The sequence below is a fragment of the Lipotes vexillifer genome, unplaced genomic scaffold (genome assembly GCF_000442215.2).
Source record: "Lipotes vexillifer unplaced genomic scaffold, Lipotes_vexillifer_v1.1 scaffold712, whole genome shotgun sequence".
Lineage (NCBI taxonomy): Eukaryota > Metazoa > Chordata > Mammalia > Artiodactyla > Lipotidae > Lipotes > Lipotes vexillifer.
The window spans coordinates 611,310-633,308 of record NW_006775660.1 but is presented as its reverse complement, the minus strand read 5'-3'; the positions used below and the strand labels follow the sequence as shown (position 1 = coordinate 633,308).

General features: G+C 39.5%; 2 protein-coding genes and 1 pseudogene across 3 annotated transcripts in view; 2 read left to right on the top strand and 1 right to left on the bottom strand.

The window, feature by feature from the left end:
• The window catches only part of PHTF2 (putative homeodomain transcription factor 2), a 117,126-nt gene extending 97,557 nt beyond the window's left edge, over window positions 1-19,569 (bottom strand). Inside the window, exon 1 of one of the 2 annotated variants that reach the window (XM_007450093.1) lies at window positions 19,386-19,569. The gene's annotated coding sequence lies outside the window, so the exon portion shown is untranslated. The remainder of the gene's footprint in view (window positions 1-19,385) is intronic. The other variant, XM_007450094.1, reaches the window with a different exon arrangement.
• On the top strand, window positions 9,841-10,608 carry LOC103076244 (thioredoxin-dependent peroxide reductase, mitochondrial pseudogene; annotated as a pseudogene).
• A 364-nt stretch (window positions 19,570-19,933) lies between the features above and the next one.
• The window catches only part of TMEM60 (transmembrane protein 60), a 4,065-nt gene continuing 1,999 nt past the window's right edge, over window positions 19,934-21,999 (top strand). The window contains exon 1 of the mRNA XM_007450090.1: window positions 19,934-20,112. The gene's annotated coding sequence lies outside the window, so the exon portion shown is untranslated. The remainder of the gene's footprint in view (window positions 20,113-21,999) is intronic.

Genomic DNA, 21,999 nt, shown 5'->3' with positions numbered 1-21,999 from the left:
CGGCATGTGGGATCCTCCCGGACCGGGGCACGAACCCGCGTCCCCTGCATCGGCAGGCGGACTCTCAACCACTGCGCCACCAGGGAAGCCCTTCTATTCCATTTTTTTGCCCTCTCCTTCCCCTACCCACTGTTTCCTACTTTCATCTGGTTTTTAGCGTAGGGAAAATTCTGTGATTCTACTTCATTTTTACTCATAAATACCTAAATTTATTTTTTAACATTTATTTTTTAAGTGCTAATGACAATCTTTTGAGTTCCTGAACTCAACTGAAAAGCAAAATTTAAATATTCTAAAATAGGATTCTAAACTAACAACAGCTGCAACTTTACTTCTGTTATTTCTAACGGAGGGAAGTAAAGGGAAGACACCCAGTTTCAATTCTTTTTATAAATTCAAGATACTAAACAGAAAATACAGAACCAAGCTTAAGCTCTTCTGTGAAGCTGTTACAACTATCTCCAGGGAAAACAAATCTAAAATGCATTTTTCCTCCTCAAATCTACTATTCTTTTATTATCTACTCAATTTGGTACTTAAGCAAGGAAGCCTAGAATCTTGTCTCCTTTCCTTTCCCAACACCACCAATTCTCTACCTGGCACACAGGAACCATTCAATAAATATGAAGGAATAAATCAATGCATCTACCTGTCACACCGCCAAAACATCTCTCATATAACCCCTCCCTGGCCCCACTACCACAGACCTGGTGCAAGCCCACATTATCTACTACCAGGACTACTCTGACAGTCTCATTATTTCTTCACTTTCACCATTTATCTTTCTAAAATACTGACCTCAACATGTTTCTCTCCTTCTTAAAAATCTCTAATGATTTCCTACTATGTAAGAAAAGAGTTTAATCAGCATAGCATACAAAAGACCTTCTTTTACAACCTTATCATAGATTCACTGCTTTTATCATCAGTAGCATCCATCATCTCTACCTTCTTCCACACACAACCTAACCACTCCAATCTGCCATCCATATACATACATATCCTACAGTCAGGCCATGTGGGTTACCAAATATATTTTCATGCTTGCCTTCTAGACCTGGTGATAACTCCTCTGTCTAAAATGACTTTCTCCTTGTTCTGACCTATTTGACAAGTTACTTTGGATTCTTCCAGGCCCAGATCATCACAGGAAATTAAATTGTAAGAACATAAAAGGAATGGTGTGCAAGTGACTTAATTACTTAAAGAGTAATTTAAGATTTAAATATTTCAAACCACCAGGAAAAAAATGGTAGACTAAACACAGGGGTCTAACAACTTCACTCACTTACCATAAGTAACTGAAACTACAGCAAAAGCATACACATATAAGAAATGAGCTTGGAATTAGTTCTAAGAAGGTGGATGGAGGGTTAATGGTGAAATAGAAGTAAGAACCAAATTGTGTCCCCTGGGTTTTCTTCCCCCATAGTTATTGTGGCCAATTTAAAATTAGGACATATGGCTTTAAATATACCAGATAACTTCTTATGGGACAAGTGAACTATTCTTGGAAACGGAGTCATTTTTAAAATAATGAACATATGGTTGGCCATTAAATCTCACTATTTCATGTAATACCATTATTAATATGTCCAGATCATCAATTCAAGGCTAATAAAAATGAAGTTTGGGGGTTGGGCTTCATATTACTACTAACTACCAAACCAACTGGCCCAAGCTGCCTGGAAACTCAGGAATGCAACACAATTTAATAGCCACTACACTGATAACATTCTTTTAACCTGAGGGAATTTTCTATAAATCAGGAAACAAACACTTCAATTTCTAGCCCATTCAAATCCATACCACACAGGAAAGTACTTTCTAAATGTACTACAACTACTATTTAACCAGAATCATGAGCTCAACTATGTATAGCTTATTCTTTTCACTGTTGCCTAATCTCTTCAACTATACAGTACTCTGCCATTTTATATAAAGGACTTGAGCACCAGAGGATTTTGGTATCCCCAGTGGGGGGTCCCAGAACCAATCCCTGTAGGTACCAAGGGATGACTGTATAAGACACAAGGTATGTGCTCAGCAAATGCAACTATTCCATTTCTCTTCTCCCGTTCACAGCAAAATTTTGCTATCTCCTCCAATTTCTCCACTTCTTCTCTTCAATCCAATCATGCCTTTACTCCCCGCACTCTACAGAAAGTTCTCTTTAAGGACACGAATAAATTCAGGTTGCTAAATACAATGGTCAGGTCTCAGTTGCTCATATGACACAGCTGACTATGCTTCCTCCTCTTGGAACACTATTCACTTAGCTTCTAGGAAACCACTCTCTTGGGTTTGCTCCTAACTTTCTGGCTACTCCTCAGTTTCTTTGCTGGCTCCCATCTTCTCCCTGAGCTCAGTCCCTGATATCTTCTCTGTCTTCACTCAGTCCCTTGGTGATCGCTTCAAAATATCTTAGTTTAAATACCATGTGTATGTAATGACCACTATATATGTAGATTACATCTCTAGTCTAACCTGTCCCCTAAATCCACTACATTAGAAAAAGTCAAACAAGTTTTCTTTGGACTTCCCACAGCCTACTATGTTGCTGTGCATTATAAATATACAAGAGGAAACTATGTATACAGTATTTCTTATATATATTTAGACTAGAACCCTTTCCTCATGATGCATCTCATGAGACATACAATTAACTAAGCCACTAAATACAGCATACTGAGACATCTTTCAAGTAGTTCCAACTTCTCACAGCACAAATTAACTATACGAAAATGGGCAAACTTTTCTTCTGATTGAAGAGAGGTAATAACTGAGTTTGAGGCTTTTTTCAAGGCAGTTCACTACATTAGAAGAGAGCTTGCCTCAAAAATTTCCTTATTCAGAGATAAATTGGTGTCTCTTAAATTCCATTCACCTGTATTAGTTATATACTCTAAATGGGCACAGAATAAATTTACATCTTCTGCCTTCGCGTAACATAATATAGTAAGTAGATGCTGTTGTAATCTCTTCTTTTTCCAGATTAAATATTCCTAGCTCCTTCAACTGTTCTTCACATAACATGCCTTTCAAACCTCTCACTACCCAGGTCATCTTCCTTATCAGATAAGATCTAAATTCCTGGAATCTAGCTGGCCAACAAAACAACCTATTTGAAGAATGCAAAACACTGTGGACTTATAACTTCTACTAATAGGGACATGATCACTTGGTCATGCAGCCTAAGGATATATTCACTTTTTAAATTTTTAGCAGCCATGACACTGGTTAACTCAATAATCCTTTCTAAAAAATATAGGTGTATTACACACATCCACACACATAGATGCTCACACATATACAATGCACTTAGCTATATCCACTAAGAGGGCCTAGACACAATGATTCCTCAGTAGCAATAAGCACATCTAACAACCAAATCTCTAAATACTATCTACAGTAAAGAATCAAGGCTCCTTAGAGAAATGTCTGATTCCAGGGCTGGCATAGAGACAGTGCAAGGTGATCCTGGAACAACTTGTTGGGTCAGAAATTAAAGTGCTCAAAGAATAATAGGGACAGTGTTAGAAGAATAAAATAAGAATCAGGGCTTTCCTGGTGGCGCAGTGGTTAAGAATCCGCCTGCCAATGCAGGGGACATGGGTTCTTTCCTGGTCCGGCAAGATCCCACATGGCACAGAGCAACTAAGCCCATGCGCTACAACTACTGAGCCTGTGCTCTAGAGCCCACGAGCCACAACTACTGAGCCTGTGTCCTGCAACTACTGAAGTCCACGCACCTAGAGCTCATGCTCTGCGACAAAAGAAGCCACGGCAACGAGAAGCCTACTCACTGCAACGAAGAGTAGCCCCCGCTCGCTGCAACTAGAGAAAGCCCGCACACAGCAATGAAGACCCAATGCAGCCAAAAATAAAATAAATAAAATAAATTTTTTTAAAAAGAATTTTAAAAAATCAATGAGCCTATACTGATACAAATGAATGAATGAATGAATAAATAACAGAAGGAAGCTTTCTTTGGAGCAGGAAGCCTTCTTTGTACCAGGAAGCCAGCTAATAAACACAGAAGAAATTGGTGAACTGGAAAAAAAAAAATCACTATTTGGCAACCATCTTTTTTTCCCCAATGTTAGTGAGATATAACTGACATAACATTGCATAAGTTTAAGTCGTAGAACATAATGATTTGATATATGTATATACTGCAAAATGATTACCACAATAAGTTAACAACCATCACATCACAGTTACATAGTTTTTCCCTTGTGATGAGAACTTTTAAGCAACCATCTTGAAAACTGATTTGTACAATAATCATCAATAGATATTAAAGCCAATGGGTAAGTTTGAGAGTAATAGGATACTTACATAATCAAAGTATCTCTGCATAAGGTACTTAATAGTTACAAGGAGTGAAATAATGACTTAGCTTTGGAGAAACCTGGCAGATACCTTCTTAACTAAATGATCAAAGTTATCACCATCAGTAATAGGAGAAACTGCAGCATTTGCTTCTTGATATAATGTACTGGAAAGAACATTATGTCTGTGATATTCCTGCCAAAAGTATATAACCTGACTCTAGTCTAGAGAAAAAAATCAACCAAACTAAAATTAAAGGACATTCAGCAAAATAACTGGCCTCAACACTTGAAAAAATGTCGATATCATGACATAGAAACATAGCTCTACAACTATTCCAGCTTAAAGTAAATTAGAGAGACATGACAACTAAAGGCAGGATGTGATCCTGGATTTTCTCTTACCATAATGGACAGTATTGTGACAATTGGTGAAATGTGAATAACATCTGAAGATTAGATAATACTATTGTATCAAAGTTAATTTCCTGATTTTTGATCATCATACTTTGCTTACATAGGAGAATGTTTTCAGGAAATAAAACTGAGGTTCACGTAGTTAAAGGATTATAAAGACTCAAATGAGTCAGGAAAAAAGTAATGTATATCTGTATATATAAAAATAAGGATAAAGCAAATGTAGTAAAATGTTTAATATTTGGTTAATCTCTGAAGCATATACAGGAATTCTTGTAAGTTTTCAAAGTCAAATTATGTCAAAATAAAGAAAGAAGAAAATAACTATAGTAATTTTTAATTCAGTTTTAAAATACCTCCTTTCTCATGTTAATTTTCTACACACACACTATCAACTTAATACACATAAAGCCTTCCTTTTATAATTAAGTTTATTTTCTCATGTAGTGTGGTTGCAGTGAAAGGGATGCACAGGGTAGACAAAAGAAAACTACTCTATGTTTTGATTTTACCAATTTACATAATTCACCTCCATCAAAAGAAAAAGGCCATTTCAGTTGCCTATGATCAATGAGGAGACATTTTTAGACATACTCTTCTAACATCTTAACTCCATTTCCTCTACAGAGATTTTTAACAACCTTTAATACCTATTATTTCCAAAGTTAAGTTACACTGACCTCTCAAAATATAAAAGGTATTTTTGGATCACAGCGGTATTTTTAGTCTTTGTGGCAAATATTTTCCAATGATGATAAAATATGAATTATTATACCTTTAGAGAAATATTAATACTTACTTCTCATTAATTTGCCCTAGTAATAATATAGCCATGTTTTTCACTCTCTCACATTTTTTGTCAATGAGAACTGGGTTCTAAAAAGAAGAAAATGCAATTAGTTGCTTTCCTTTTGACTCACCATACATTCCTACATTTGTTTCAAGTACAACAGGAATGCTGAGGAAGCTGAACATAAACATGTTTATCCAGTCAAAACGTACGGTATACTTTGGTTCTTGCTATCCAAAGCTAATACATTCTAAAATCATGGGTTTTAATTAAAACAATACTAAAAATGGTACTTTATGTATTTTAAAGCATTACTTTAAAATTTAATGAAGAGGGGTTTCCACTTCTAGCCACGATGAAGTATCAGGGACCAGATTAATCCTCCCACCTTTTATTTTTTTTGGCTGTACCATGCATCTTGCTGGATCTTAGTTCCCCCACCAGGGATCGAACCCAGCCCTCCGCAGTGGAAGCACAGAGTCCTCACCACTGGACCGTCAGGGAATTCCCCCTCCCACCTTTAAAACTAAAAAAAAAAAAAAAAAAAAAAAAAAACTCCCCCCCCCCCCCTTAAAAAAAAAAAAAAAAAAAAAAAAAAAAAAAAAGGACAAAATATGTGAAATCTTTTCAGACATTGGACAACAGGCTGTGCAAGACAATAATCTTTGAAAAAGGAAACAAAAAAGTGAGCCCTATTATTTCCTAATAGTACTGCCTGTAGAGTTTCCAGGACACAGTGCTAGGAGGGGAAAACCAGAGCCTGACAGTCTCCCCAAGTTGACAGGACGGATTTGAGCATCCAAGGACACAAAAACAACTAGAGTTCTCAGGGCAAAGTACCAGAGAGGAGAGAAGAGCACAAAAGAGCTCTGGAGCTTTGAAGAGGATTCCCACTGAGTCTTCAGCTGATTATTGTTGATCAGCACACTTATGAAGAGAAACTACCTAAAGCCAGGAATAGAACCACCAGAAAGGAGCTGGCATAACAATTACCAAAGTTCACACAGGGATGGTAAGAGTTCACAGCTAGAGTGGAAAAATCCTATAATAATGGGCAATAGCTAGAATACTGAGAAGGGCAGTGCCCCAGTAATAAGGCTAAATTAGCCTTGTACTAAAGGATGCTCAGGACTCATCTAACAAAGCTTTAAAAGCATGCCTTGAAGAACTGTTTCTAATAACATAACTGTGTTCCAAAACAAAGCTCAAAATATTTTTAAGAATACATAGAAAAGACAGCTCCAAACAACAAAATTCACAATGTCTGGCATCCAAACAAAACTTAGCAGGCATGCAAAGAAATGAGGAGAACAATCAGTTACAAGAAGCGAATCCAGAAATGACAAAAGTGCTATGATTAAAACAGCTATTATATACAAAATACTGTGCACGTGTACATACACCTTATGTGTATGTATATGTATGTACATGTATACATTCACACACATGTGCGCACACACACACAAATGGAAAGAAACCCATGTTCCTGATTGGAAAACTTAATATTATTAAGACGTCCATACCCAAATGGTGAATCTACAGATTCAAGGCAATCTCTATCAAAATTCCAATGGCATTTTTTGAAGAAACAGAAAAATTCATCCTGAAATTCATATGGAATCTTGAGGGACCCCAGGTAGCCAAAATAATTTTGTAAAAGAACAACAAATTGGAGGAGTCACACTTTCTGATTTCAAAACATATTACAAAGGTATGGTAATCAAAACAGCATAGTACTGGCATAAGGACAAATAGACCAATGGGACAGAACAGAGTCCAGAAATAAACCCTTGCATATATGGTCAAATAATCTTTGACAAGAATGCTAAGACCGCACTCAATGGGGAAAGGACAGCCTCTTCAACAACTTGTGTGCAGAAAAATGGATATCCACATGCAAAAGAATGAAGGTGGACCCTTATCTTATACAAAAATTAACTCAAAGTGGATTAAAGACCTAAGAGTAAAACCTAAAACTATAAAACTCATAGCAGAAAATGTAGGGTTAAACTTCATGACATTGTACTTGGCAGTGATTTATTTGGTTGTGACACCTAAAGAACAGAAAATAAAAGCAAAAATACACAAATGGGACTAAATCAAATTTAAAAACTTTTGTGCATCAAAGGATACAATCAAAAGAGTGAAAAGGTAACCTATGGAATGGGAGAAAATATTTGCAAACTATGTATGTGATAAGGGGTTAATCTCCAGAATATATAAAGAACTACAACTTAACAATAAAATATCAAATACCTCAATTTAAAAATGGGCAAATGACTTGAATAGATATTTCTCCAAAGATGATATACAAATGGGCAGCAAGCACGTGAAAAGATGCTCAACATCACTAATCATTAGGGAAATACAAATTCAAACCATAATGAGATATCACTTTATACCCATTATGATGGCTACTATCAACAAAGCAGAAAATAATGAGTGTTAACATGATGTGAAAAAACTGGAACCCTTGTGCACTGTTAGTGCAATGGTGAAGTAGTGCAATCACTACAGAAAATAGTATGGAAGTTTCTCAAAAAATTGAAAATAGAACTACCAGATGATCCAGCAATCTCACTTCTGGGTATATACCCAAAAGAAGTGAAAGCATGGTCTTGAAGACATATCTGCATACCCATGTTCACAGAAGCACTATTCACAATAGCAAAGAGATTAAAGTAACTCACATGTCCACCAATGGGTGAATGAATAAAGAAAATTATACAACAGAATATTATTCAGCCTTAAAGGAAATCCTGCCACATGCCACAACATGGATGAATCTTGAGGATATTACACTAAGTGAAATAAGCCAGTCACAAAAAGACCAAGGCTGTATTATTCCATTTATCTTAAGTACCTAGCATAGTCGAATTCACAGAGACAGAAAACAGAAGAATGTCTTCCAGGGAATGAGGGAAGGAGTAAAGAGTAGTTGTTGTTGAATGGATACAGAGTTTCAGATCTGCAAGATGAAAAAGTTCTGGAGAGCTGTTTCACAACAATATTAATGTAATTAACACTACTGAACTATATACTTAAAAAATTATTAAGATGATAAATTTTATGTTATGTATTATTTACCACAATTTTTTGAAAACTCGGCTAGTATAGACTCTACATATACAGGTGACCCTTGAACAACAGTCTGAACTGTGCAGTTCCACTTATACACAGATTTTTTAAAAAATAAAAACATACTACAGTACTACATGATCTATACGATTGGTTGAATCTGCAGATGCAGAACCGTGGATGTGGAGGGCCAACTATAAAGTTATACACAGATTTTCGACTGTGTGAACGGTCAGCACCCCTAATGCCCACGCCATTCAAAGGTCAACTGTATTCAAGAAAGGAGAAGAGGGACTTCCCTGGTGGTGCAGTGGATAAGACCCCATGCTCCCAATGCAGGGGGCCCAGGTTCAATCCTTGGTCAGGGAACTAGATCCCACATACATGCCACAACTAAGAAGCCCATGTGCTGCAACTAAGAAGCCAGCAAGCCACAACTAAGGAGCCTGCCTGCCACAACCAAGACTGGGTGCAACCAGATAAATAAATAAATAAATATATTTTTTTAAAAAGACAGAAGAAAGATTGAACACGTAAAGGAGAAATATGTAAGATATAGACAAAATTCAAATCAAACTTACAGAAATGAAAAATAAAATGTCTAATAAGAAAAATACACTGGATGAGATAACAGCAGATCAGAAACTGAAAAGAAGAAAAGATTACTAATCTTGAGGACAGAGCAGGAGACATTATCCAAGTTGAAACAAGGAGTGAAAAAAAGATTTTAAAAAAATGAACAGAGCATCAGTTAGCTGTGGGACAATATCAAGTGGCATAATATATGTGTAACTGGAGTACCAGAATGAAAGGAGTGAAGAAACACAGAAAAACTATTTAAAGAAATAATGGACAAACTTTTTCTACATCTGATGAAAATGGTAAATCTACAAACCAAGAAGCTCAACAAACCCCAAGCATAAGAAACATGAAACACATTGTAGGCACATCATAATAAAAGTGCTTAAAACCAATGGTAAAGAGATCATCTTAAAAAGCAGCCAGGGGCGGGGGGAAACACTTTCGATATAAAGAAATAAGGATAACAGTAGATTTCATATTGGAAAAATGCAATGAGAAGACAGTGGTGCAGTATCATTAAAGTCCTGAAAGAAAAAAAGTGTCAATCTAAAATTCTATACCCAGCAAAAATATATTTCAAAAATATTTTTTCAGCTCTCTGCTTCTCCGTCTGCCCCGCGGGTCCCGTGCACCCTTAAGATGGCAGCCACGGCAGGAAGGTCACTCCAGACTTCGCTTGTCCAACACATGAGTGCCACTCCTTGGGGCATTTCTGCTGCAGCCCTTAGGCCTGCTGCTTCTCGAAGAACGTGCTTGAAAATGCATTGTGTCTGGTTCTGGTCAAGCAAAATTCGCCTTTAGCACCAGTTCCTCATACCATGCCCCTGCTGTCACCCAGCATGTGCCCTATTTTAAGGGTACAGCTGTTGTCAATGGAGAGTTCAAAGAAATAAGCCTTGATGACTTTAAGAGGAAATATTTAGGGCTCTTCTTCTATCCTTTGGATTTCACCTTTGTGTGTCCTACAGAAATTATTGCTTTCAGTGACAAAGCCAATGAATTTCCCAATGTGAACTGTGAAATCGTTACAGTGTCAGTGAATTCCCACTTCACCCACCTGGCCTGGGTAAACACACCAAGGAAGAATGGCAGTTTGGGCCACATGCAAATCACGCTCTTGTCAGATCTGACTAAACAGATTTCCCAAGACTACGGTGTGCTGTTATCAGGCCCTGGCCTTGCACTACGACGTCTCTTCATAATTGACCCCAAAGAGTCATCAAGCATTTGAGCATCAATGATCTCCCAGTGGGCCGAAGCATGGAAGAGACCCTCCACTTGGTGAAGGCATTTCCGTTTGTGGAAACCCATGGAGAAGTTTGCCCAGCCAAATGGACACCAGATTCTCCTACAATCAAGCCCCATCCAACTGCTTCCAAAGAATACTGTGAGAAGGTATATCAGTAGACCATCCCATGTGCACCTGCAGCTCCCCACACCAGAAAAGAACCACAGCTGGAACTTACTTTTAGCATTTCAAAGATTATTACTTAGAGAAGGCAAAAAAACAATTATGCTTGTATTCGTAAATATTACTCTAAATGTTCTGTTTTTGTAACACTGGCCAAGGCTTTTAAAACTTGGTTAGTTACTAACGTAAGGAGTCCTTTATTGGCAGTGTATGGACGGATAGCTAGTTGCTATAGAATGTACAATTCCTCTATTTCTTGGATCATATCTTCAAAGGGAAAAGGAAACAATTCTTCTTTCTCAGCCTTACTTGAACCTTTGTATACACCAGAGTAGTATGACAGGCATCAAAACTTCTGATCAAGGGTCCTGAGATTTTCTTCTTGAGTTTCTTTGTATTAAACTGAATTTTCTTTTAAGATCATAGTTTTAAGTTGTTAGCATCAATGGTCTAATTTAACACTTGCAGGACTTCCGTGGTAGTCCAGTGGTTAAGACTTTGTGCTTCCAATGCAGGGGGCACAGGTTCAATCCCTGGTCAGGGAACTAAGATCCCACATACCATGCAGTGTGGCTAGGGGGTGGGAAACACCTGCAATGAATGTGCATGTGATTGAAGTAAATGTGAATCATGTTTTTTAAAAAGCACCTACAGTGGCAAAGTGACTTAACTGATCATGCATGTTCCCCAGTCCTGAGATTTATACTTTATATAGTTATTTTACTTATTTTGTTAGCTGACTTAGTGCCTACATACATTTCTAATATTGACTGGGTATAATTATAAAGGATATTTATTGAATCCAGGGATTGCATTTTGAATTTGAATCATTCATGCATTTGAATCATCACTTAATTATTTTCTTTCCTGAAGTGTTCAATGTAAAAAATATAATATATATATACTTTTTTTTCACACATACAAAAGCTGAAAAAATTTCATCAGTAGTACAGCATTACAATAAATACTAAAGGAAGTCTTTCAGGAAGAAGGAAAATCATACCAGATGAAAAAAGAATTCCAAAGGAATGAAGAGCCTTGAAAATGGTAAAAAAAAGTGGGTAAATTTACGAGCATTTTTTCTAAAAAAACAAAAAAAAATATTTTTAATCCCTGTGAAAGACAAATGACCATTTAAAGCTAAAAAAGTAGAACTATACTGTGGAATTTATAACATATGTAAAACCAAAACGTATGATAATAGTACAAAGGCTGAGAAGGGAATATGGAAGTATACTGTTACAAGGTTCTTATATGGTAATAAGAAGCTGTGTTTTACTCAAAGTAGATGTGATAAGCTAAAGATGTATACAATCACTACAGACAGGCAGAAAAAAAAAAAAAAAAAAAAAAAAGAGCTATAGATAATTAATACTCCAATAAAGGGGACAGTCATAAAAAAATACTCCAATAATACAAAAGAAGACAAAGAAAAAAAGGAACAAGAACCGATTGCACAAATAAACACATAGCAAGATGGTAGATTTAAACCCATCAAAATCAATAATCATATTAAATGTAAATGGTCTATATTAAAAGGCAGAGATTAGGACGCTGGATTTGAAAAAAAACAAGGACAAACTATATGCTATATACCAGAAATCTGCTTTAAGTACAAACACACAAGTAGGTAAAAAGTTAAAAAATGTAAAAAGATATATCACACTAACACTAATCAAAAGAAAGCTGGGGTGGCAATACTGATAAAGTAGACTTTAGAGAAAAGCATATTACAAGAGGGCCATTTCACAATGATAAAGAGATCCAATTCATCAAAAGACGATAACAATCCTAAATATGTATGTGTCTAGTAACAGAACTTCAAAATATATGAAGCCAAACTGATCAAACTGAAAGGAGAAATTGGCAAATCCACAGTTATGTCAGAGATTTCAACATCCTTCTCTCAAAAATTGAGAGAACAGGGACTTCCCTGGTGGCCCAGGGCCTAAGAATCCATCTTCCATTGCAGGGGATGCTGGTTAGATCCCTGGTCAGGGAACTAAGATCCCACATGCCACAGGGCAACTAAGCCCAGGCGCTGCAACTACTGAGCCTGCGTGTCACAACTACAGAGTCCACACGCTCTGGAGCCTGTGAGCCACAACTACAGAGCCTGTGTACCGCAACTACTGAGCCCGCACGTTCTGGAACACACCACAACTAAAGAGAAGCCCGCCTGCCGCAACGAAGATCCCACGTGCCACGACTCAGACCTGACACAGCCATAAATAAATAAAACTATCATGTGCAGGCACTATGGATATATAAGTTTGATATGGTTATGTTAGTATTTCAACAAAATCATTCTGGAAGGAAGCTGTGTAGAGAACTGGTTAGTAAGAGGCTAAATTAAAAGTAAAGAGACCTGGGACTTCCCTGGAGGTCCAGTGGTTAAGACTCTATGCTTCCACTGCAGGGGGCCCACATTCCATCCCTGGTGGGAGAACTAAGATCCCATATGCCGCGCGGCCAGAAAAAAAAAAGTGAAGAGACTAGTGACGATAATGAAATGATGAGGGCATGAAATAAGTCAGTGGCAATGAGCATTTTTTAAATTTATTTATTTATTTATTTTATGTTTTTCTTTGGCTGCGTTGGGTCTTCGTTGCTGCACGCGGGCTTTTTCTAGTTCTGGGCAATGAGCATTTGTATTTTAACTTGGGGGTAGGTGTTGGGATAGGGCATGATTAAAAGATAGATAATTAGTAGAGAGAATAATCAGATGCAGTGATGGATTGGACATGAAAGGTATGGGGAGTAAAAGAGTAAGGATGTTCCACAATTCTTGGCTTGAACATCAGAGGAACCATTCATTAAAACAGGGAATACAAGAGGAGAACAAGAAGATAGGTTTAATTTTTCAACATATGATACATTTAGACATTCAGTGACCAAAAGGTAGATTGGTAGGCAATGTGATAATACATAGAATCAACATTTAGGGAATCTGTGTAAATTAAGCTGCTCTACCAGGATTACTTGCAATTAAAGCCTTCTCTATAACTGTACAATTAACTGCACAATGGCCTTTCTCTGTTAGAAGAACTTGAGGAGTAAGAAGGTAGTTAAAAGAGTTGAAAAGATAAGTCCGTTTCCCTATATACTTAATACACAGTACAAGAGACCCAATTTCAGTGATCTTTTTACTGTCATTTAGAACAGCAAAACCCTATTTATTTGCTCTATTTGGTTTAATGAGTCTGACCTCCTTTCTTCAGAAAAAAATTTGAGAACGTGAAGCTCTCTCTCTTTTTGTTGTATGTGGCTGCAATGATTCAATTCTTTATTCAACACTGCCTGTTACCTATATAACATCCATTGCCTCCTTTTAAGGTTTTCTTTGTTTGCCATTTTCTGCCTTTCCTTAATCTATTTGAGAATTGTATTTTTTTAAAAAGTATACCTGCTCAAATTAGTTGAACAACTGCAGCAACCTTTTTTTTTTTTGAGCAAGTCTTATAAACCAGGCAATGAATCAAGTGCTTCACATATATTAGCTCATTTAGTTTTCAAAATCTTGCAAAGTAGATATCCCCATTTTATGATTAGATAAAACTGAACATCAAAAAGATTACATAATGAGGGGACTCCCTGGTGGCGCAATGGTGAAGAATCCGCCTGGCAATGCAGGGGACACGGGTTCGAGCCCTGGTCCGGGAAGATCCCACATGTTGCAGAGCAACTAAGCCTGTGAGCCACACCTACTAAGCCTGTGCGCTGGAGCCTGCGAGCCACAACTACTGAGCTTGCCCTCTAGAGCCCAAGAGCCAGAACTACTGAAGACTGCGTGCCACAAATACTGAAGCCCACGTGCCTAGAGCCCGTGCTCAACAAGAAAAGCCACCACAATGAGAAGCCCACACACCACAACAAAGAGTAGCCCCGTGCGCAGCAACGATGACCCAACGCAGCCAAAAATAATAAATAAAATTTTAAAAAAAAGAAAAGATTACATAATGAGCCCAAAGTTAGAAAACTGGTGGACTGTAGAATTGAAACTTGAACCTAGGTCTGTAGAGCACCAAAACTTGTGCCACATAACTTTCATAAGCTTTTTGCTACCTGTAAGAGACCTTTTACTGAATGTATGACTAAGGTGCTTTCATTCATGAAACAAACATGTGTGCCTACTACATGTCTTCAAACTTTCTGTAGATACACTTTTAATAGTCCCTTCCCCTACTGTTTCTGAAACTGGAAAGCTGCATACAGTACACTTTTTTTGCCTTTACTTCCTCTCATTAAATGTCAAATTTAATCATGTTACAATTATCAGGTTGTGGTTCAGCCACCGCCATTTCCTGCTTCAGTTCCTGTTCAAAATGAAGTCCAGCATATTTTCTTTCCTAGTCCTCTAAAATTACCTGTCCTAGGAAGCAATTTTTTTTCTCATCTGAAAATTCACCTCTATTATTTTGTGTCATTTTAGCAATATACATGAAGCTAACAAGTTGGGACTAAAAATGCAGCTTTCCTAAATGTCACTTAATATTTTCAACTTAGTCCCATGATTCTGGTTATAAAGTGATCCACATTTATAAATCCAATGTGATATATATGGAATCTAAAAAACAATGGTTCTGATGAACCTAAGGGCAGGAAAGGAATAAAGACGCAGACGTAGAGAATGGACTTGAGGACATGGGGAGGGGGAAGGGTAAGCTGGGACAAAGTGAAAGAGTAGCACTGACATATACACACTACCAAATGTAAAATAGATAGCTAGTGGGAAGCAGCTGCATAGCACAGGGAGATCAGCTTGGTATTTTGCGTCCACCTAGAGGGGTGGGATAGGGAGGGTGGGAGGAAGATGCAAGAGGGAAGAGATATGGCAATATATGTATACATATAGCTGATTCACTTTGTTATACAGCAGAAACTAACACAACATTGTAAAGCAATTATACTCCAATAAAGATGTTAAAAATAAAAAAATAAATAAATCCAATGGGAGTATTTACGGTTCTGTGCTAACCTCAGGGGAAGACATAACCATGGGACTTTTTCTCAGATTTTTCAAGGACAGTCCCAATTTAAAACATTCTGTCCAACAGTCACATCTCAAGTTTCAGTTCAGAAAAGACAGTCAAAGGGTATACATATGCAAAGGGTAGTTTGCAATACTAACTCTATATGGCAACCGAGTAGGTAAGGTGGGGGTGGTTAAGGGAAGGCAATCAATCACTTAAGACTCTTCTTCTTTACTTTACCTTACTTTATTTCATTTTTTTTTTTTTTTGGCCGAGCCATGCATCCTGCAGATCTTAGTTCTCAACTACGGATTGAACCCAGGGCCCCTGCAGTGGAAGCATGGAGTCCTAACCATTGGACCTCCAGGGAATTCCCAAGATCCTTCTTTTTTAAATAATCCCAAAACACATCTCACAAATTTGGTGTAATTGCCTTAGTCTTCTTTTACAGCTTAGAATGAAGTATCCCAATGAAATAATGAAATAGTTGCTTGCCTGAACATGTTTGGAAATGAAATTTTAACTGACAGTAGGGAAAATAAGTATTCAAAGGTAAATATTAAATAAAAATGTAACAGTGCACAAACTCTTGAGATATTCCTATAATTTCAGTGTCTAAGTATGCAACTTGTAACCACTAAGACTGCCCAGCCACATTTCTATACAGTTATCATTTAAATTTGGCCTTCAAAAATACTTTCTATACAGAGCCACAATTACTTGCCATTCCCTCAACAATCCATATTCCAGTTCTCCTGCCTCCAGTTCTGTGTGTTCTGTGTTTGATGCCTTCCCTCCCCACTAATCAAAATTATCAGTCACATTTTTAGGTTCCAGAGATAGCTCCCTGCTAAACCTCCAACCCCTTCTCAACTCTGTTCAATTTATTTTTTCCTTCTTCTTTATTCAGGGCTTACCAATGTGACAATACTTTACATATTTTGTTTAATACTAATACTCCCCTTTGAAGCATTATTCTCTCCACTTAACAGATAAGGAAACTAAAGATGAAAAAGGTTTGGTATCATGTTCAAGGTCACAAATCAAAACAGGAATTCAAACGCTGGTCTGTCTGAACTTTAACTGAATTCTCTTTCCATGAAACCACACACTCTACGGCACTCTCTTATAGTATATACTGCATTGTGTTACCATTATTCGTTCAAATATCTCTCTCTCCCACTAAAGGGATGTTCCTCAAAGACAGGGAAGGTGACTCCATCCTTACATCCCAGCAACACTCAACAGTGTCTATTATACAATGATCTCAAAGCGTTACTGAATATTCAGTTTATGGTTTTGCAGCATTATTTTCCATTGATTACTCTCCTTCAATCAAATTTCTACGAAGCCATTTTTACTGTGATGGGAAAGCACAACAGCTTGGAATAGGCTTTGTAATCAGATTGATTAGATGTAAATTCCACCTCCACCAACTTATTAGCTGAGAAATCTTGAACACATGAGTTAACCTACATTAACTCATGGGAGGACAGTAATCACAGTAGCTACCTCCTAGGATTAAAAGGATTAAATGAGGTAACATAGACAATCCTCATCTTTTCCTACATGCTACCCTAAATTTTCTTTGGCTCAGTCTAGTGTAGCCTTTTTCAGTACAAATTCCTTATAATTTTGATATTACTCAGCCATAATAAAGAATGAAATAATGCCACTTGCAGCAACATGGATGGACCTAGAGATTATCATACTTAGTGAAGTTAAGTCAGAGAAAGACAAATATCACATGATATCGCTTATACGTGGAATCTTAAAAAAGGGTACAAATGAACTTATCTACAAAAGAGAAATAGAGTTACAGATGTAGAAAACAAACTTATGTTTACCAGGGAGGTGTATATCGGAAAATTGGGACTGACATATACACACTACTATATATAAAAGATAGCTAATAAGGACCTATTATGTACCACAGGGAACTCTACTCAATACTCTGTAATGGCCTATATGAGAAAAGAAGCTAAAAAAGAGTGGATATACGTATAACTGATTCACTTTCCTGTACACCTGAAACTAACACAACACTGTAAATCAACTATACTCCAATAAAAACTTTAAAAAAAATTTCCTTGCAATTTTGAATGAAATGGACTAGCCAAAAAGGTTCATGGTTTAAAAATTGCTCAGGTCACTTACTCGACTTTTAGGGCCAACTATCCAGTGCCAGTCTGGACTCAAAAAATGTTTATTCTTGGAGGCTTGACTATGCAAGAGTGCCCCCATTGTATACTATATTTTATTTGCTCAACACATTTTCAAGCCCTACCAGCAAGTTTGAAAATTGGAACACAAACACTTCCTACTTTACTACCACCTAACTTAATACTACCTGATGCAGGAAGACAACTAACCTGTGTGGGAGGCAGGCTACTTCCCCTGCAAGAAAACGCTCCTGGAACCACCTGTGTCTGGTCTCAGGCATGGCTCATTCTCCCTACACCTCCATATTGGTCTGGAATCTAGAGGCTAAGCCACTACTCCTGACAGAGGATACCCATTTCCTTCTCTTAAACTTAGCAACCCTTACTCCAAAAAGTTAGGATTTTACATTGTTATGCTATTTTGTAGCTCTTTAGGCTAAAGTGCCTAGTTTCCAAATTATCAGAATTCCCCCCTTAAAATTTTAAAAATCTATGAAAAAGCCCAGTTTTGGAGAAAAAAAGTTTTTAAAAATACATAATCCCTAGAAACAAGAGCAAACACTAAGGCTATAGCCAGTCTCAAAGGGGAGAAAAAAGAAAAATCTTCAAATGCTTAGTTGGCTAAAGCTAACCAAAAGCTATAAAATCAAAGTACCATAAATAACAACCAATCTCAAAGTAAGCAGAATATACCATTAACAAAGTGAGCAAGTGTGAATAACAAAACACCTAACACATTCACCACGAATTTTAACATTACTTGGTATGTAGATACAGAGATTAATAAATTGTTCCAGATTCTGTACTTCCCTAGACAGTATATGTTGTTATAAAGCAGGGCCTTTTTTGGCCGGGCTAAAAATTAATAGGGTGACAGATTAGTGACAGAATAATCTCTGAAGTTCTACAAGGAGGTGTTGTGTTAGAAAGCCATGACTCGAAGGAACAATACCAGAACACTGGCTGTCAACATCAGGCAGAAAAAAATAAGAAAAGGTGAAGCACGCTGATGGACCGCGGCATTGTTTCCAGACAAGAAATATCCCTTTAAGGCCCATGCCAAGGATTTCAGCGCCAGCTCCGCAGTCAGTGCTGGAATCAGAAAACTAAACTGTTGCCCGCTCAGTGGGAGCAGGGCAGCGACTCCCTCCAGTCGGCGTCCAGCGCGCGCAGAGTCGCCCCCTCCTCCCGAGCCCGCTCCTCCGGCTGCTAGCTGGCCGCTCCCTGCCGACCCCGGCTCGGCCACCCGATGACCCCGCACTCCCTCCAGGACCCGACGCGCCCCAAACATAGCGCCAGGGGAAGGAAGCGAAGGAAAGGGGACTTGGGAGGGGGCGGAGGGGCGGGAGGCGGCGCTGGGCTTCGGCCCATCACCATCAAGGCTCGAGGACAGCGCGGGTTCGGGAGGAGGGAGGCTGAGCCTCCGCCACCGGCCAAATGATAGTGTCCCGGAGCGCAGGTGCCGGCGGCTGCCGAGGAAGTCACGGGCCGGGAGGACGACGCGATGCCCCCACACCCCCCACCTCCATACCACCCGCCGCTCTTCTCCTCCCTCGTCCAGCTTCATCCTCCGCTTCTGTCAGAACCCAACGACCTCCACGCGGCCCGCCTCAGCGCGGAGGTGATGCCGGCTCTTACCGTAGGAAAGGGCGCCGCGCCGCTAGGAGGCGGCTGGAGTGCGCGCGGGAGACACCGAGGCAAACGCCGCCGCCGCCGCCACGGGAGCCTGACGAGCCACAACGAAGCAACCCGCGGGCGCGTTGCTTCCAGAGCCGTCGCCCCACCCCCTCTCCCGCAGGATTTTGCGCCGGAGCCTGCAGTCTCCGCGCGCTGACTGGGAGAGCGAGGGGAGGGGCGGGGCGCCCCGCGGAGGCGGGTCGCAGCGCTGGCAAGTCTGATTGGCATCTGTGGGCCCAATGGGACCGCGGACGCTCCCGGCTATGCTTAGACTGACTTTCTTCGTAGCCCGTAGCAGTAGAGAGGAGGGCCTACTGGCTTCTTTTATTGCCGCCTTTTCGACAAACCCGATCGCACGGAAAAGTCGGTTGGTTGGCACTGGCGGCCAAATGGTCCAATTACCGCAGGGAAGGGGGCCTCTGAACCCAGATTGGCGTTCTCTCTACCTATAGGGTAGGCCCAGGGCGGTGAGACCCTGCCCCGGATGTGGGTGCGGCCCCGAGGTAGACCTGAGAGAGGTTCCACTGTGGGTTGGGAGAGGCGGAACTGAGATCTTTTTCTTGATTATCATGTGACGGGTTCTGGATTTAATGGGGGAAAAAGCGTGGTGGAAAAGGCCAAGGATCCAATCTGGCGAATTTCCTAATCTTCGCGACCCTCTGCGCTCTCCAGCCAGCGGCGCTGCCAGGTGAGTCCGGGGCTCCAACGAGCCGGCATCCTCCGAAGTGGACTTGCCCCCCGCGCCCCCCACCCCCCGGTGCCCTGGCCTCCAGATGCTGCTTCCGTGGGCCGTGTCGCCGCCCCTCATCCCCTCACCCCCTCACACTCCCGGTCCCAAACGCACATACACCTCTTGGCACCAGGATTCTGTTTGCATTGTGGATCATATTGTACAAGAACTGCGTTCAACTCCAGAATGTACTGGTCCCACAGTGCAGAATGGGGGGAGTCCGGATAGGGCACCGTTGGCGGACCGTCGGCATGCGAAGACAAAGGGCAAGGATAGTTTAGGAACGCCCTGAAGTTCTGAGACAAGTAGGCCCGAAAATCAGTTAAGTGTAAGCAGAACGCTGTTCCTTTGAAGGACGGTCAGGTTGGCCAAGGCTGTTGCTGCAGGAACCTTTAGAAAGTGACTCATTGTTTAGAATAGTTCTGTATTGGGGGCCCATTAAACAAAACTGGCTTCGGGATGGGGCGAGTTCACTGGGAAGTGTACTGGCAGTCGCGAGAGAAGGGAAATGGGAGATGGTGTGGCAAGCACCATGGACAAATAAATGATCAAGCCCACCCACCTGGTACCGAGACGTTGAACTGTGGGCAGGGACCTTTAGATTGCCATTTAGGGGAAGCGCAGGTTTTAACAATGGATAAGGAAGCATATACTTAACTTGCAGGTGCAAGAAATAACCACCTCAAATGAGAAATACTTTAGTTGAACAAATTTTTGTTTTGGAGTATGCAGCTCCCTCCACCCTGCCCCCTCCCTCCACCGCCCTTCTTTAAGAAGAAAGAAGAGTAGTAGTAGGAAACAAATATAATAATTTAACAGAGATTTATTAATAAATTAATGAAATCGGAGTTGTAGGTCATCACTGAACCCCAGCATCCATAATCCTTGAAGTGTCATTTAAATATCAACAGAGTGCTTCCCAATCGAGGGCATTTTAGTAAAAGTGCATACAAAAGTTTGTTGCATCCCACATAATAGAACTTGTAGCCACAAGACTGTGTTCTTTGCAGCCTTTTCACCTCCAGTCTTCAAGTACCTGTGCTGAATGCAGCTCCACTTGCTACTCAGTTCTTTACGAGAAAAAATGAAGCTTGACTCATCCAGTGGCTGGCTGATGGAAAAGTTATGTTTAAGCAACTGTATTATCATAAACCTTTTAAAAGTCCATAAAAATGGCCAGATCGATTGGAAATGGGAATTGAGCAAATTCAATTAACAGTGTGAAACCCATCTGTAGTTACTAATCAGTACGCACTTCTCCACCTCTTCTTCCAAAGTCAGTCCCACATTCCACAATGGCAGCCTCTGGCCAGGAAAGGAGACTGGCACGGAAAATGCCTTCCTGGGAGCAAAAGCATCTGTTTTTCATACTGCAGTATGAAGTATCTGCCAGCCAAGTAAACAAGTTGAGTGCAGGCAGATGGGTATAAGGGAAAGAAGGGAGCTAGGAGACTCATAGGTCACTATTGAAATACAACATACAAACTCTTGCACCATGATAGTCACCCACTGTTTGAAGTAGTAGAGATGTAGCAATCAAAGTTAGTTCTAAAATATAATTACTTAAAACATGATAGTCTAGGGCATTTGATTTATCTAGCCAGTTTCCTCACCTTTTCCCTATTTCTTATCTTCCTGCATTTTTACTCCTATCACCCATGCTTTTGTTACCATCCCCATTACCTTCTCATCTTTTCCTGTTGCCATCAAGTGTCCTCTCATCCTCAGTCTATCACTGCCCAGTGGCTTATTTCCCTCTGTTTATAATCATACTTAAATTCCTCCTTTACTGAAAATTTGTTCTTAATCCTTCCTTTTTTTTTTTTTTTTTTTTTTTTTTTATTC